The sequence below is a fragment of the Ptychodera flava genome, unplaced genomic scaffold (genome assembly GCF_041260155.1).
Source record: "Ptychodera flava strain L36383 unplaced genomic scaffold, AS_Pfla_20210202 Scaffold_69__1_contigs__length_637330_pilon, whole genome shotgun sequence".
NCBI lineage: Eukaryota > Metazoa > Hemichordata > Enteropneusta > Ptychoderidae > Ptychodera > Ptychodera flava.
Window position 1 is genome coordinate 610,064 of NW_027248391.1, and position 16,931 is coordinate 626,994.

The 16,931-nt window shown below is 35.6% G+C and overlaps 1 long non-coding RNA gene across 1 annotated transcript; it reads left to right on the forward strand.

Annotated features, from left to right (window-relative positions):
* Window positions 1-2,187: 2,187 nt before the first annotated feature.
* On the forward strand, window positions 2,188-3,165 carry LOC139128772 (uncharacterized). The gene is made up of 2 exons (XR_011551405.1): window positions 2,188-2,465; window positions 3,045-3,165. It is a non-coding gene; the product is annotated as an uncharacterized lncRNA (long non-coding RNA).
* Window positions 3,166-16,931: the final 13,766 nt, after the last annotated feature.

Below are 16,931 nucleotides of genomic sequence, written 5' to 3' on the forward strand. Positions count from 1 at the left end.
CCCGATCGGTCTGATCCTGACATGGAATGATATAAACAGGACCACTGATGTCTTTCTTTGCAGTTCTTTTTATCATTCAGCGATAATTCCTGTACGGTAATTCCGTTACCTGTGTAAACATTACAGTTATGATTGCAGGCTTAACTTCACTGTATATTTTGATTAGATATTCACTAAACAATTACACGCAGTATTGTTTGGGTGCAGTTATAATGTTAGTTGCACAGGGAGAGTCATACATATAATGTGTATTTTGTCTTGCTGGGTTTGACGTTTTATCATGTATTACTCAATCAATTGTAACTTTGTTTTCTTTTGCAAAAGGAACTGTGTTCTTTTTAAGGGCGTAGTAACAGTTGCAATGTGTCTTTACATTTTCTCCGTTGTTTTTTTCAATAATCCAATGCAGATATACAAATCTGCAGAGCTTGCAGTTCTTTTGTAGGGTCTGCAAATGGAATAGAAGGAATAAATGTACTTTTTGTTTCCTTTCAAAAATATATGCAATTAACACACAATATTTAGTTTGTGCACGACATTTTAAAATCTTTATTGATAATGCTCTTATACTTCTTTACAAGTTGGGTTAGCAGTACATATTGGGTTAAATGTTATTACATATTGAGTTGGTATTACATATTGGGTAAAGCGTCACTACATAATGGGTTGATTTTACATTTATGACAGAGTATTACTACAAATGAGTTGATGTAATATAGTGGGTCAATATTACCTATTTTCCCAATAAAGTTGTCAGAACCGAAACGTTGGGTACATTTGTGGTACTTAATACAATCTTGTCACCAAGATTTTACTAATACTAAATGTGATTAGACGATACCTTTCCGCAAGTTCAATAAGGTGTGTGATTGAACATTGTAATCATGTCTAAATTTTTAATATAGCAGACGATACCCGTGCACATAGCTTTTTCTTTTCATGATTTAGTAACAATTTCCTAATGAAAATTCTGTTTTTGGTCGTAAGTTATGATTGCAGGTTAAATTTTCTATTCATTTCTATATAATACTCTAAACGATCATCAGCAGTATATTCTTCAGGTGTGAGAATGTTTTTTTACAAAAAGATGGTTGCAGAGTCAGCGATTGTCGTAGTTATGGCTAGAAATTGACCGTGTTGGTGTAATACTTGTTAGTTGTGATCTATAGACATACGGTTGATTCTATTATAATCTATAACGACGTTGTTTTTCGTTTCTTATTCGTCCCTGAAATGATAACGGCTAATGAATGCCATGTGTATCAGCTTATATGTTACACATAGTTTCTTCCACAATTATGGAAAAAGATAATGATATGCTTTTGACTTTACTATATCATTGACAGGTAGTATTTGGGTGAAGTGACATGTCATGAAAAATTGCAAATCTCAATTATCTTACTCATGAGGTATTAGATGTGAAGTCGACATTTGAGGTAGAAATCGCCTGGGGAACAGTTATTCGAAGTCTCAAACTTTTACAATACATTTTGTATGCTATTTAGCATGCTCACTTCGAAATTCATGGAAAAAGAAGATTTTTCGCCGTCTTTCCTCATAGAGTTAACATGGGGATTGAACTTCAATTTTGTATAAATATCGGGTAATTGCTAGTGACAAATCTTGCTTACGAGTTATTTATAGACGGAATTTTTTCTTCTTCTTCCTCTTATATGGCAGGCGAAAGAAAGTTACAAGAAAGAAAGTGGGAAAAAAGTATTATAAAAATATCTCTTCTAAGTATACGACTAAAAGCTTTATAAGTCTTTCTGTTTGGTTTAAAAAGAGCGATAAAAAGTTCTGCTTTCTCTTTGTCGGTAATTAAATTATCGAAATAAGGTAGAGTTGACATTTACTGAGCACATTTTATTTAATACAACGTGGATATCTTTTTTTAAATTTTTTATTGCTATTCTTGAATCAATCACCAAGATAGTACATCTCAGATAAGGTTAACAAAGGTACATGAGCTCAATGAAGACATATATAAATGACAGTCAAAACAACGTGGAAAACTCTGAGTTCCCTGTGGACTTGTGTATTTGTAACTTAAATCAATATACGTACAGAAAATGTCAGAGGACATTCCTGACTTTGACTAATTAAACTATGCCTCAGATTGACCCATAAAGAGAACAAGCAGTATTTTGTAATGATGATAATATAATACAGAGACAGTGTTACGGTCAAAATCAACATCCCCTTATTTGGCCATAGTTCAAATTCAAAGTCATGAGTCACCATCAACTTCCGTCTTTAAATGTTTATCTTTTGTATTACGCACTGCGCACATGCAGCCATTCCAAGCGTGCTTTTAGACACTTTAAGTTAGACCTTCAGAGAATGGACATGTCTCTGAAAGTGACCGGCTATAGTTCTCGCCAAGATTGCTTGTAAAGACCATTTTGATGAAACAGCTTTGAACCTGTTGATGCGATAGTCTTATACAACCCTACACAAAATCGGTAAGCAATTCAGTTGATTCTTTTGTGACTTTAAAGCAGACATTCTTGAAGGAACATTGAATAGCCTTATTCCATTGTGAGACTCTAAGAGCACGTGTGCCTAACAAAAGGCCAAGGACCTTATTGAAGTATGCGAACAATGAATGCTATAATGGACACATTCAACGACTCTGATTACGTTTATAGTACAACCTTTTGAGACCTTTTAGTTGAAGTAGATTTTAGTGATTGTATTCTTATGCATCTTTGAGTTAGTGATTGTTTCAAAGCAGCTAATTGTTCATTAAGTCAGGGCTGCTTTTATGCAAATGAGATTTTGTCAACGAAAGTAAACGTTCAGTCACCGTTAGAGGGCGTTTACTGAGGTAGGTCACGTGACCACCCCACCTATTATGACCTTTGACCCCTGAGTCATCTTAGAGGGAGTATTACTTCCTGTTAGTTACTTCCTGTTTCTAATTTCCTGTGTCATAGAGTGTATTTACTTCCTGGTCAAAGAGAGTATTTACTTCCTGTGTCATAGTGTGAACGTAGCTTAGTTCTCACTTCCTGTATCCTTTTGTTTTGATTTGTTTTCAGTTAATCGTTCCCAAACGTTCCCAAACGTTCTCAACGTTTGTAGTACAACATTCTACTCAGAGAATTTGTTGTTCTCAGTCTGGAAGACATGCCTATATTCGAATAAACCACGTGAAACTTAGATCGGATATTTGCTTCGTCTTATTTAAGAGGGAACGCATTACGGAATATCAGTTGTAGACGACTATTGCATAGTAGTTGCCGACAAATAATTTTGAGTCTTAAGGAATTTGTTTGCGCGCTACAGACAGCATTTGTCATTTTTAACCTTTCAAGATTGAGCATGGGGAAAACGTTTCCAATAAAAAATATGGTAAAACTAAACCGAGCTACTTTCCTTTCATAGGACATTTAGAAAGTCTGGTGAAACAAGATAGTTCTTCTGAATCGGAGTGTACTAAGTCCAATTTCGCTCTTCATAGACAGGTCGAGTAAAGCGCTTTTGCATAAAATATTGTAAAACAACCAAAATAAACCCTGCAGATCCTTAGGTAGGAAATATGGCTTTTCAGTGATGTAAAGGAGGTTCCTTATCTACGCATATATTGCTGAGTACCTTTCAAAATAGATTTCTGATGATTGGGGAAAATACCCAGCAGCTTTGCCCATTCCTCTATTCTAATGGAACTATTCCTCAGTTTTTTTAACAGCACAGCTGAGAATTAGAACCATTCGCTATCGCCAATAATATCCTGGACAAAAAAATATCTGAATGAATCCAATTCGGGTAAAACAGTTTTCAGCGATCAGAAATGTTAACGTTGCCCAAAATAATGTGATTAAGAATGTCTAGATGGGTGAACTTCTAGAAAGTGACCATGCCACCTCCGGCTTTATGCTAGGCTGAAATCATACTTCTACAAAAAAGTGGAATTCTCTCCAGAAAGAGAATACAAGAACCTTGTTAAAGTTGAAGTGAAAAATAAAGAAATCTGGACCGTAGTAGTTAAGCCAATGATCTGGCAAAGCCTTTCACTTAACAGACGAAAAATCATTATTCCGTAATGTACCAAACTTATCATGAGTGGCCAATATGTCAGGCATCTTGAGCCCATTATTCTCAACAGGACCAATAACAGTGCGCCTCTTGAACTTATCTGGCTTGTTATTTCACAGAAAACTGAAAATAGATCTATTGACAATATGTACAGTGTAAAGACGGAATGTTCCCTTGAACAAACGTTTGAGTCTTTCAGTTGTTATGCGCATATTACCAGAAAAATCGAATTAGTAACAAGAATTTTATCTTGAATGACAATGAAAAACGAAATATTAAACACATAATTATGATCTGGCATCACAGCATAAAGTTCGTGCGAAGAATTCGTGGATGTTATGATAATTACAATGGCATATTTTTAATACCGTCCTACACTACATACAACGCCATATGAACGTTGTACAGAAGCATAACCAAGAAATCACAATAGGATAATTCATGATAAAGCAATTAACAACCAATATCAGATATTAAGTTCCATCTTAGTATAAAAGAGAGCTTAAGAATACACTTTCTGCACGCTCTCATCATGTTCAACTGATGTCACTTTGCTGAAAACGTAATGTTCAAAGCTGACATTCCTTTCGTTTTGTATTGTTTGTCGAACTTATTGATTGTCATCTGATTAATTAATTAATGAAATCAGTCATACGGAGCTAATAGCATTTTATTAGAATACCCACTATCATTCAAAAAGTTGCACGCTATATCATATCACCAGCGATCATAGATTGCGCTGTCTTAATGAATTTTAAATATGACATTTTTCTCACTGGTATGCGCATCTTTTGTTTTAAACCTATTCTTTTTCGGTACAACAACACACACCATGATACAACCTGACTGTACGCACGCGCAACAGGAAAGCTGCGAAAATGCACACACCCTGTGAAGAATTAGCAACAATAAAAATGTAGTCCAAAACATCGTTTTGCAGAAAACCATCGAGAAATCCAAGAATCCAAGTTATTCCAACTACTGTGGACATTTTCAAAGCGAAAATTACATACTGAGTGGTATATGATTGCTGACGATGTTCTTTCATTGTACTCTCGGATTTGAACATTGAGCACACAGTGTGAACAAGACATATAGTATTGAACAGCAGGATGAGACCAACGGGAGTGAGGAATGTAACAATCAAAGGAATAAGCCGACCTATCCAACATACAGGACCCTCAATGTAACCAATCTTGAAATAATTTGGTGCAAAATAATCCATTACCACACAGATTCCAACGAACATAAATGGTAGTAGCCAGGCATAGAGACAGTAGTAGACAAACAGTTTGTCATCTCCAGAGATCTGCCTTGTCAACTGTTTGCGCATGTACATGATGTCAATTGCCATAACACTCATCCAACAAAAGGCAGAAAGCCAGCAATAATGTGAGAAAATAGCAGCTGTCTTACACAACCATGGAATCTGAACGTCCATCACTGTTATGAATAACAATTGGGCAATGAACAGAGCTACTGCTAAATTCAATATAATCTTGCCAGGACGAGTTCTCATTTGTTTGAAAGCACATACCGTAACGATTGTTACAAAAAGACACAGTATTGATAAAATTGATCCAATTAACGTTAGTAACTGCTTAATGGGAGTTTTTGAGCCGATGTGCCAAAAAGAAGCCCTTAAATTTTTGAAATGACACACATAGGCATGGGAGCGATCTTCAGCTAAAACATATTTACCTGGTGGGTATGTTGATAATCCATATAAAAGTACTCCATCACTTAATTCAAATTCAGCAGCATGTATCTTCAGGATCAACCCTCCTTGGCAAGAAAATGATCCGTTGTGAGTTATTTCGTTCTGAGACATACAGATAAACACCTCTACTTTTATATTGGTCGAGATAAATCTTTCCCGTTTATAATTGCACAATTTTGATTTAAATAATGGAAGGCTGTACAGGGGATACGAGGTTATCGAAGCTAATAAATCTTCATTGTCAGTTCCGTTGATGTATTTAAAACTTTTGCCTTTTATAGCAACATGTTTCATATTGCTTTGGCAGGTGGCATTCCATTTTTTAAATATAATATAATGAAAATTTAAGCCAAACGTTGAAAATTCATAACCCATGTTAGTCAAAGTTCTTGTGCAAGCTATCAGCAGGAAATTCTTCATGTAGGATGACACTACCTCAAGTTTGAATGTAAAAATTACAATAGAAATATTAACTTGATGCAGTATATGGTATTCTGAGACATAAATGTTCCGAGCATTATTCTCAAATAAACTGTGTAACAGTATCGTCATATTTCTTTGTATGTCAACTAATACCGAGTTTTTGCTTTTCGATGAGTATGAAACATTAATCGTGACAAGAAATATTAAGTCTGGATTCTTCTCGAGCAATTTTGAAGACATGTTTTGAAAATGTGAGCCTGATGAGAATGGAAAAACCGTAGATTGCAATGACGTTTGCAAATCAGTCCTTTTTTGATTGGGCGTAAACATAGCTTGTTCGAAACGAACAGCAGCAGCACATCTTTCCTGTAAAATGTCAAAAAATTCATCCCCCCTACAACTCCACTGTTGCTCAAAGGAGCGCTGTCCTATTTTAATCTTTTGAATACCTTGGGCATTAAAGTCAAACAAGACATCGAGGGAGGGAACACGAGAAAAACCTGGACAGCTTGGTGACGTAATACCACATTTTACCTGTTGGCTACGTGTATTCCTCTCATTGCAAATTGCGCAATGTACGTTTTTGTACCACATGACGATGCCGTAGTTACCTCGATGGCTTAGAACACTTACTTTTGATGTATAGTTATTACAAAACGCAATAACAGTTTTGTTGTCATATGTGGACGGACACGTGTCAATGGAGTATGAACAAGAAGAAACGTTTCCGTTGAGATCGTCAGGGAGCCATGCTAGCAGTCGACATTCTTCTATTCCTCTGGCAGCAGAAATTGTGGCGGCAACATTTCCCAAATGACGTTTTATATCCTGAATAATGCGTCTTTCATATGGACATTTCCATGCCAATGAAAAATACCGAACACTGCTTGTATTCACTTCGTGACACATAGCACAGTATACGTTACGGAAGACCCTGCCAGTAACATCAATTACTGGAGTTGCGGTGAAGACAGATGCATCTGTAATTAAAGGGATAATAAGATGTCAAATGAATATGCTCAGAACGTGTTTCTACGATAGCCAAGAGATTTTCTGCAAATGTAAAACGCAAATTACAAAATTATTTAACAGTTTCGATCTCAGGCATTTGTTTTGGATCTTGGCCGTGATAGATATTAATCTGGCGACCACATAACTACAGCGGCATGGTTGATTTTGTGATGATATGAAATCAAACGAATAGGGTTTTTGGGTTTCCTATGCTGGGAAATATACTTCCTTTTACATAATATTACAATCTTCTCGTAATACAAACGATAGGGATATGACAAGCAATCGTAACCCTACAGAAAAACAGAGGTATTTTTCCATTTGACTATTTTGCCCTAATATTGTGTGTGTAAACCTAATAACCAAACAACTGAGGTCTCTTCGAGATCGTTATTAAACAAAGAATATTATACAACAAGTAATTTATACTGCCTTTATTCTTCCAATCTCTGCTAAGTCGTGAGTAGTCGACAATTGAACGTCATTGAATGCAGCAAAATTCATGAAAAAAATACCTGGAGTTCGAGGGTTAATTAAATAGCACATTCAATTTGCATCCCATTTTCAAAAACCAAAGGATATGAAATAGTTCAGCCCGATATCTTTTTAAATTTTGTTTATAACATGTAACGAAGGAGATGTTTACACACCGTGCCTACCTTATTTCTTGTGTTTTGTGATCACAGTATAGACCATAAAAGTTAAAATAGACTATGCTTATACCCTATGACAGCACAAGATGAATAAATGCCTTTGTAAAATATAGTTACACCTCAAGTACGTGTAACCTTGGGCTACATTTTCAGCATTTAACTCCTTGAAGCAACTGCAGTTTCTTATTCTATTGCCTGAAACATCACGAATGATATAAATTTTCTCCTCAACACTGCTGCTATATGTACCATTAGCAATATTATTGTTGAGTATAAATTCTAGTGCTCACTTGAATTGATTTTTCCAAGATAACAAGGGTCACTAGTCATGTACAGGCTATGTTAAGATTCTTAATGCTTGGTATGCCTTCATACTATGGGGGGAATGTTGTGTTGATACATAGAACAAAAACACTGAAAGCAGTCTGAGTTACTGGGCCTTTTATTCAATAGTATTTGATATAAGCCTAAGGTATGTATATTAAGTGTGTAAGACCTCGTCACCAAGTATTAAATTGTAAATTTTAGACTATAAAATGCAAAATAGAAAATTCAAAATGCAAAACGCAAATTGCAAAATCCAAAATGCAAAATGCACAATAGAAAATCCAAAATGCAAAATCCAAATGCAAAATTCTAAACCAAAAATGCAAAACTTAATACTTGCAAACAAGGCTTTACCTACTTAATATTAATCCCTTAGGCTTATAGGTAATGCTATTGAATTACAGGCCCAGTAAAATTTTCTAACTTAGGGATTCAATCAGACAATAGAATGAATTGTAATGATCTGGTTTCAAATATTTTAAGCGAGCAGATTTAGCGCATTTTGGCCCTTTTCTAAATATATTAGATTTTGCCTGAAGTTAAAGTGTGAGAAATAGGCAAAAAGCTTTGTTACGATTGTACATCGCGGCTAATGAGAATTTTGCTTGGAAAGATTCATTCAATATTTGAAATTTCTATTAATATTTTCTATTTAACTTTCCAAAAGTCATGTCAAATCGCATGTCAATTTATCGATGCCCGCATGGCCTTATACCCATGTTGAAAAGCTAACTGCAAAGTCGATCCAAAATCCTAATTTGTATTTCAATTTAGGCATGGTATATTAGGATTCGCCCTGGCGTAAATGATGGACACCTGGAAACAGCTAATCAGATTAAACCAAGCAGGTGACAAGGAGAGGATTGACATACCACTTATTTGAACAAAATTGTACATTTCTTTGCCAATGTTTTTTAAAAGAGGTAGCAGTCAAATGTGCTTTCTCCCTCCAACCAAATAGTAGGTAAAGCAACATGGATATTAGCAGTGCAGTGAATTTGTCGGCTTTTGTACAGAAGGATACCAAACCAATCACAAAATTTTGTGACATTCTCTGAGTGTTGAATGTTTTGTTAAACGTTTTACTGCTTTCCTTTCCTTGGCTTGACCTGTACCTCACCAAAGTTTACATATCTGCGAGCTGCAAGCATGGTCAGTAGTGAAAGTTTTCAAGTGAATCATTCGCTCCGAGACAACGGACATCTATTACATGTAAATCCAAATGTACTAATGAGAATAGTCTTCGTCAAAGAACTATGTTTTATTTAACGACGTAACAAGAGAATGCGTTCATATAAGCAAGCGTGGTGTGTTTAGGTCTTGAGTGATGTTGTGTATTTTTTCTACAAGGCTGACCTCCCGCAAGACAGTTGTGATCGACCGATATAACTGCTTAGCATATAGAGCTGCGTGTTGGCAATTCAATTTAGACTGCCAAAGGTTAAACATAAACCAGAGGAAAACTCAAGGTAAACAACTGAACAGTCCGGATGTTGAATCCCTCGATCAACATGATATTTAAAGATAGGGCAATTTCCTGTGGCCAAAATAAAACTAAGTTGAATTATCTTTTGAAATATGTACCCACTATTGGTTCCCTCGTCGTGGTAGCAAGGTACGCAAGGAGCGCTTTGATTGTACCAGAGTGATCGAATTTGGTGCGTTTATCAACTTCAAATATTAATTTTGCCATCAGAGTAGCTACGCTATAACGATGGGGAAATGGGCAATTCAATTATGTTAATCCTATCATTTCTATTAGACATACTTCCGAAAAAAGTATGGGAATAGGCTGCTTCATAATTACGTCGCGAACTGCTTGGAATGTAAAGATCAAACACCCATGGAATTATGATTAGCCTAATGGTAATATTCACGCACGGGAATACTAGGACCTATATCAATCTGAATGTCATACCTCATCTCGCGCTCCGCCTCTCCTCAGCATAGACCACTCCCAAACTCAAATAGGGAATCGGAAAATGGCAAACTGGAAATTGGGTTGAAGTTCCGAATTCCCATTTGCAGTTTTGAAAGGTGAACACTACATTGCACAGTGACACAACATAAATGAAGACAGGCACGTTTCTAACATAACTAGCATTTACGATAACGTTTGTAAATGAAACACCGTCTGACTGGCCGTAAAGTACCATAGTCTGTTGCACATTGCGAACAGTCGATATTCCAACTTGTTCATTCAAATGGAAAAAAGACATTAGGATAATAATCAATCTTGAAACGTTTCTTCACGTTGATCCTTTTTGGAATGAGAGTAGGTGTGGTCTATGCTAGGAAGAGATATATGAAGTTGATCAACGCACGCGCACCGTGGTCTATCACTCTTTTACAATACTAGCGCTCCTTGCGTACCTTGTTGCCGTGACACGGGGACCAATAAATTGTACATAATTCAGAAGATTTATAATTTCAATAATTTTCTTCAGCCACAGGAAATTTTGCTATCTTCAAATATCATGCCGGTCAAGATATTCAACATCGGGCGTGTTAATTTGTTTGCTTTGTCTGAGTTCCTGCTACTGCTCCTGGTTTACGTTCAACCATTGGCTGTCTAAGTTGAATCGCCAACACTCAGCTGTGGTCGTCTGCTGAGCGGTTATATCCACCAAAAAAATCAAGTCTGCCAAAGTTGAAACATTGTCAAGCGGAATGCCAGACTTTTAGTAAAAAAGAATGGTACAGCACTAGATCCAAACACACCCAATAGCCACCACACTTGCTGATATTATAAGTGAGATATCAATGTCACCGTTTGGTTTAATTTGATTGACTGTTTCTAAGTGTCCATTATTTACGTCAGGGAGGGGATTCCCAATAGATCACGCCTAAAATCAAATTTAATAGAAATTAGGATGTTGGATCGAATTAGCAGTTTGCTTTTCAACACGGCATGTGACCATAGATAAATTGAGATGCGATTTGACTTTTGGAAAGTTTTTAGGAAAATAAATAGGCGTTACCTAAGCAGAATTTTGAAAAAAGAGATGATTTTCAAATATGAATGAAGCTTTCCAAGCAAACTTGTGATTGGCTGCGATGTACCATATCCTCATAAGGCTTTTTACCTTCTTCTCACATTTTAACTTAAGGCAAAATGTAATATAATTAAAAAAGGCCACATGCGCTTCATCTGGTCGCCTTAAGTATTTGAAATTTGATAAATACCCTTCATTCTATTTTCTTATGGAATACCTAAATAAGAAAATGGACTGGCCAAAAAGTGCCATGGATTTACCATTCTTAGAGGGGTTAATACCAATTTCTTACAATTTCATCAGCGTTGAAAACTCGTTCGTTTAGAAAAGGACCTAAAAGAGTTTCAAGAAAGTGAAGACGCGTTTACAAATCGATTATTACTTTAATTTCCATTTTCTATTTCAATGAATGGTTGGAATATCGACTGGCTACAAAATGCCATTGATTGTTAAATAACAAGCTCTATGAAACCTTAGTTTCCTGAATATTAGGTTTAAACACACAATGATAGGTCAAAATGGTCAACTGGAAAAATACAACTATTTTTTAAAGGTATACCATGGATTGATATTTCCCTATCACTTGTATTCCGAGAAGATCGTAATATTGACTAAAATGACGTGTTTTACCCAATATAGGCAACCAAGAAACTCCTGTGCGTTTGTTATCATATCATCACAAAATCAATATGATTTTGAAAAAAATTCAGTATCAGTCTTTTAACTAGTGACATTTGAAATGAGAATAGATTATAAAAAAACAAAATTGTCGTTTTTCCACCGTCCACTTTAATTTCCAATGAGATAATCAATAAAAGTATTATCATGTAGTCTACTTAATTGATTTTTATCATTAACACTAACATTGATTGTTTTCTAAAAACAAAACATGTACCTCTTTTAGCCTCCGAGTAAAGTATTGCTACCATACTAAACTTGAGATTCTCTGTTTTTAGAAAATATATAGTATAAGAGAGTTTTCATGTACTCTTTGTTGAGAAATATTGTTTTGAAAAAAGTATTCGTTATGTGCAACACAACCTTAATGTGTCAACTTAAAATGTTAATAAAATGCAAAATATAAGCAAGCTGACATCGTATGCAAAATGTATTTTACTGAAATAGAAAACAATTGTGCGATCAATAATAATAGCAAGTTAAAATGCAAATTATTAACACGCATATCTCAAAATGATAGACAACTTGCATTTACGTTATATCATTATTTTGATCGAGTTAATCTGCATATATATATATCTCTAAATGGGAAGGTTCGTTGATAAGCAAATCAGTAATGATGTAGTAAAAAGGCTCAATTACCCTCAATAATGTCATATCAGAGTGTCTTCGATGTGCAGAGTAAGTTTCGTAAGGACTGAAGCGACTCAGATATATGTATATCCCTAATTATGAAAGTATGTTACATATGCAAATTAGCGGTACGCTTAAATAAAAATGCGAAATGACTTTCAATAACAGTATTTCATAGTTCTTCAGTGCCCATACCAAGTTACATAAACTTTAGTCTGGTCAATCCCGATATATCCCTGGTTATAAAAGTTCACCAAACATGCAATTAGCGATTAACTTTATGTCACACCTCAATATCTCTCAGGGCTGATATATCCTAGCCTGATCAACATCTCATACAGTAGCTTTATGTAACCATTGCCAATGTTTATCCATTTTTCCTTAACCATTAATTATGCAAATAAGCATAAAACACGCCAGCCATACCCACCGAAATCTAATTACCCCTTGTTATCGGTCAACTACAGCTATGTATCAATTTTGACTGAAATTCGTTTAGCAGCTCCTTAGATATCATCTTAAAAGGCAGACTACAGTCCCTGTATCCATCGACCGCTTGATAAAGGGACTATGGATAGACACACACATGCACTAAAACACACGGACGGACAGATAGGCAGGCAGACATCCCCTGACACTGGTTCATGCGTTTAAAGATATTAGCTAAATTTACACTTCAAGTTACATCGAGGGCGACTTTGCAGCGTTAATTACGTTGCAAAATTCCATGTGTACGTATTGAAAATGTAATTAATAAATATCTTGTGTCTGATCCTATGGCCGTTCGCTTCCGTAGTGTTGTTTTGGCAATCTTGTACATTCAAAATTTTACAGCATTTAGTTAAATACATCTTTTTAAACCAGCGGCCAATAAGCGTGTATACAATAACATGCTCGCCAAATAGAATGATAAACAAGAACAAAACATATTGAAAAGTTATTAAAAAGCAAGCGCTGTGTGATAACATTATGCAAGTGGCATTTAAGGAATAAGCTGCGGCTGACTCCTCTGTGTTGATGGTCTGGCGAGAAACCCACAGTAACTGCCGCGTTGCAGAAAACTGCCACACGACCGGTGGGCTAGTGTAAAGTATGACGAAAATATCACCCTACGTAACACGGAATCAATCTTTTATGGGAAAGAGTAAATTATTTTCCATGGAATAGATCGCATGAGTCGTGAAGTTCCCGTTTCTGACTTTAAAACAAGTGACGGTATATATAAAATAGATCTTGAGTTCGAAAAAAATGTACCATATAAAGTTATCATGCAATCTATCATAGAAATCTTGTTGTCGTAGATCCTAAGTTAAGGTACTGAAATAAGTATTGTGTGTACTGACCACTGATAATTTCGCACTGATGTCTGATTTTCTCATCTATCCAGTCTTCGGGGCACATGTATGTCACTACAATACCAATCGTATATATTGTCTCCATACAATATTCAACATCGACGTTCCGTAAACTATCGACTTTTGGAAAGATTTCACTGCCATTTAAGCATTTTTCTTCATAATCGTGACAGCAGTCGTTGTGTATTTGGCATGCAGGCCGACAACTACAGATGGTATAATCGCAGCTATCGTATTCGACAACCCTATCACCATTGCAGATTGGCCCGTCAGGTGTGAGACAAGAGTCCATTCTTTCGCCGTTAGTATAAAGACACTGTAATGATGCTGAATCGATCTTGTTCCATTTACGGATTTCATAAGCTCTATTTATGGCAAGTGTCGACATCTGCTGGTATCTTTTAGTCTGTGTATAGCTTTCAAATCGTGTTGTGTTTTCAGTAACTAACAATTCTGTTGATTTTAGTGGAGGCGTCAAAGACTTTAGAGAAATGATGGATTCGGTTGAAGTTATTCTTTCGTGATCGGCGTTATCGAACGATTTCATATTGGTTGCATTTGAAAGCAACCGTTCTGCAGTCAGGACTTGTTTTGTCTTAGCTGTAGACGTTGGCATATAGGTGTTAGGTGTCAAGCTCTTCGGAGTCGTGTGGTGTTTTGTAGACGCAAACGTCAGTATATGATCTCTATAGGAGACAAGTACCAAGCACAAGAAACATACAACTGCCTTCATGTTTTCGTTGTCGTCAAACCTGAAAAGCAAGTTATATAAGAACAAAATTGTTTACCTATACATCTTTACATGAATGAAATTAAAAGCATTAAATTTCAGTCACATGTTATTAAAATGTACGTAGATGTGAATTTATCAATTCCTTCAGGGTGTCTCAGTCATCCTACCTTCTATAAATAACATTTTGGTCTGACCTTGTCGCTAGGCATGACATTACAAATCAGGATTCATGATGATGATGATGATGATGATGATGATGATGATTACAAGTTGATCTAATAACGTTATCGAGGGGATTAAGTCACATGATTGTTATCAGCACTTTTCGTGATTTGCCATTCAACGGAATGATTTCAGCCTTAGAGGTTTACAGCAATTGTCATATCTTGCGCAAACACTTAGATGGAGAGTTTAAGATTGTATTCGTGAACGGAATGTTAATGGAAACGTCTTTAATTTCTACTCGCGCTCTTCTCAATTCTTACAATGTTAAGCTTAGGCTGCCTTAATAAACACTTCTCGAGCGTGAGGGGGAGATTCCAAAAAAGTTCTCAGATTTTTTCAAATACCCCCTAACAAACTCGCAATGTTTTCAAGCCCTCCCCCTCTTCAGACTTGCTATAATGTTGAAGTCCCCTAAGGAAGGCAAAATGTGGTCGATATAGTGCTTCGTCCAAAAATATCAAATCGTAATACCCGGGAGTATATTGGGCAAACTATTAACAGTTTCCCCGTAAAAAACAAGCTATATCTGCAAATATAAGTGTATGATGATAATGGAAATGTGCTTTGCTAAAAGTGGCAGGTAAAAAGTGCGTGTGAGTACAAAAAAATTATTTTTGGGTTGCATTTATAATCATGCTGATTTACTTTACATGGTACTCTATGAGAAAACTATGAAAGTGTACTTTCCAATATAAAACTAGCAATATCTGTTCATCGGTAGACGTTTAATAGCTGATATAAATAATGTATATTTGATTAGATTGTGGTGTTTAGATGTGCACATGTATACAATTAATATAATTTTGCAAATTCGCCGAAAATGTTGTGCCACTATGACATGGAAGTGTATGACAGCGATGTAGATAATTTTTCAAAATTTAAAACTAGCAATATTTGTGCATATATGGACCCTGAATATTGACATCATTGTACTTGATTAGATGAGGATGGTTACATGTGCATATGTGTACAAGAAATTTGATTTTGGAATATCGCCAAAAATGCTGATCTACTATACATTGTACTCTGTGAGGAAACTATAAATATCTTTATAAATATAAAACTCGGTAAATCTATGTATTTATGTACGCTAGATTATTAATATTACCCTACTTCATTACACTGACGTGGTTACAAGTCCATTGTAGTCTTGGGGAAACTATCAATATTTTTACAATGCAAAACTAGCTTAATCTGTGTATTTATAGACGTTTGATACTTGGCTTTATAATGTACTTGATTAGACCAAGTTGGTTACAAGTGCATGTGTGCAAGAAATTTGATTTCGGAATTTCACTCAAAATGATTATTCAATCAATGTAAATAGTAGGCTATAAGGAAACTACGAATAAAACATAGGTTATCATCTATCTGATTGTTATTTAAAGGTTGTTAGACCTGAAGCTTCCGGTTATTATTGATGACACTTTGCATTATTTCAAATAGTTTGTATTCTGTCAAGGTTCTCAAAAAATTCAAATGTACATATAGTGTCATCGACATGAAAGTTTTGACACTGACATATACATTTTTGTAAGAAAGACGGCCATTTAATGTCAGATTATTTCAAATTGAAAAGAAAACGTGAAAGTCAGAGTGGTCAAAGTGGATCTAAGCCCACAGACTTTATTTCTTCATTGTCTCAATTATAGTCAATAATGTGTGCAACACATTTTTCAGGTTAAACCCCTATTATCCCCAATTAATAAGGTCAAGGTCAATTCTTCTCAAGATAGCATTATGGGTATTTTCGAACCATTTATTCACGATGGTTTAATATCATTTGCTAGTGATTTGTCTTCCGCTACCCCTGTCAAAATTTTAAGAGATAACGGGGCTTCCCAGTCTGTTTTGTTGGCAGATATCTTCCCATTTTCTGAAAAATTTAAGGCTCTAAAGTTCCTGTTAAGGGGGATTGTAATGACTACATTCCTGTTCCTCTCCATAATGTCTATTTGTCTTCGCACTTTGTTTCTGGACCTATGACTTTGGAAATTAGGCCTTTTTTGCCTTTTGAAGGGATTCACCTTCTCCTTGAAAATAACCTTGTTGGGAACAAGTACATTGCTAATCCACTTGTGACCGATAAGCCTAGTTTAGATCAGAATCCAGAGCCAATTGAGCAAGGAATCCCTG